The sequence below is a fragment of the Emys orbicularis genome, chromosome 4 (assembly GCF_028017835.1).
Source record: "Emys orbicularis isolate rEmyOrb1 chromosome 4, rEmyOrb1.hap1, whole genome shotgun sequence".
Taxonomy (NCBI): Eukaryota; Metazoa; Chordata; order Testudines; family Emydidae; genus Emys; species Emys orbicularis.
The window spans coordinates 94,906,797-94,908,988 of record NC_088686.1 but is presented as its reverse complement, the minus strand read 5'-3'; positions in this window follow the sequence as shown (position 1 = coordinate 94,908,988).

Here is a 2,192-nt window from a genome sequence, read left to right as displayed (position 1 = left end):
TCAGTTTACAAAAAACAAAAAAAACCAACCAAACAGAAAAAACACACACGATCTGTCAGAGATAAAAGCTGTGTTCTTTCTGGCTCACTGTATTATTACCAGTGTATGACTATGCAAGGCAGATTACACCCCCAGTGATACCCATGCATGCCTTGTATACCTTGGAGTCGCATGGTTATAACTGAAGAAAGAATTTGAGCCTACATTTGGAACTTAATTGACAATTCTGTTGACTGATAATGCATAAATCAGAACAGACTCCAGCTCCTTCTCCCATAGCTGCATGGACTCTGCATTGTCAACTGGAGTAAAAAAGAGCCCAACTTTTCTCTGTTGTTTTAACTCTCCAGATATAATTCAGAATATGCACAGGGGGAGAAATTCAACCTCATGCAGAGGATTAGAACAAGGCCTTTGCACCATTGAATAAAACGGTGCCATTTTTACACAGTCACTATTAGTCACTTTTCAAAGTAGAAATGTATTTTTAAGGATTTTTCCCCTCTGGCCTAGATTATCACTTTTTAATTTTTTAGCTGGCCTTGAAATTAATTTGCATCCAAAAATAATATCCCCAAATGTGGAGTCACCAGCAGAATGACTCTGCTCAGTATTTAAAATGGGGGTTTTCAAGCTTTTTTCAAAACATGGAGCACACATCCTAGAGGGAATGTCTTGTGGATGCCTCTCCTGCCATTCATGCATGTGTGAATAAATTCCCCTGCCACTGGTGATCCAATTAGAGCCTACTGCTAACTACAGCAATTGTTTACATGGAACATAACATATTTTTGGCTTCCTTTAGTGTGATTTATCAGCTGGAAATAAGAAGGAACCATGGCACGTGTCCAGCCAGCTCTCTGTGGGCCACCAGCAAGTGCTTCATGGTCTACCTATGGTCCGGAGACCACAGTTTTGGAAGCTACTGTTTAAAAGCTTGCTGTTGGTTCCTGTCTTTACTTCCCCATCCCACATGACTCCCCTATTAACATTTCTGCACCTTCATAGTATCAAAAAGAAAGTCATGGTTTTATTGTGCATGTCAACTCAGTACAGGGGCTAAAAACCCCACACACATGTATATAATAAAGAACAGCTCATATTATACAGTAAAAAATGCAGCCATATGGAAGGTTTACTGTTCTAAAGGAAAACCATCCACCTATGGTACAATTTGGTGATATAAATGTGTGTATATATACAAACCAGCACTTTAAACCACATGCATCCCTGATGCAGCACAGAGGAGAACAGAAGGCCCATAATCTCAAGAAGGGTCCAGAGGGTAGATGTCTCATTTCTTTTCCACGTGACATGAATGAGTCAGCAAAGGCCCTACATAGTAAAAGTGGAGTGTGTCGCTCATACGAAGTGTGGGGTGAGTTGGAAAACAGGTCCATGTGCCATAATTCTTCTCAGGAAACAGCATAACCAACAGCCCACCAACCATCCCATATTACCTCTGCTGTTAGTAGTAATAATTGTCAACATGGACTCTATTGTCCTCATCAAAGAACAACCTTGGGGTGACAGCCAGTGTGACAGATGAGCTGCTACTGATTAGTGAAAGGGAACTGGGGGCAGTGAGTAGTTGTAGGTGTTGCGCTCAAATGGTTAAGATCCATAGGGCTGGTGCACATGCCTGTATTCCAAGAGGTCTTATTCATTCAGCACCTCTGGACCCAACCAGGAGGAAAGACTATAGCATGGAGGAAAAAAGGCGATGGCTCTTATCAAGTAAAATCTCTCCTTTACATGGGAAAGGGAGAATATGGTTCTAAATTCTTAGTTACTATTTTTTTTTTTAAACCCACTAAACTTGGAATCTGTTTAAACATTCAATAAGCTTCTTCCTGATCAAAACTGCATTTCCCTACAGGAAAAACAACGGTATTTAAAGAAAATATGAAAAACTTCTAATGAGCCTAAGAACTAAGTCTTAGACATTCATTGCCAAAGTGATACTGCAATCTATTCAGAATCGTGAGGGGTTTTTAAAAATAAAATCGTGGTGACTAGCTCTTGCATTTAATGGTGCAGAGTAAGAGGCTATTTCTACCCCATTTCTGAGGTAATAAACTGCTTTGTTAAAAACATATTGGTGCAAGTTATTCAGCTGGAAAAAACCACAGTGACGTCATTAATGTGGTGAGAAACTGAACAGTCTGTGGCACACTGAGTTGTAAAAAATA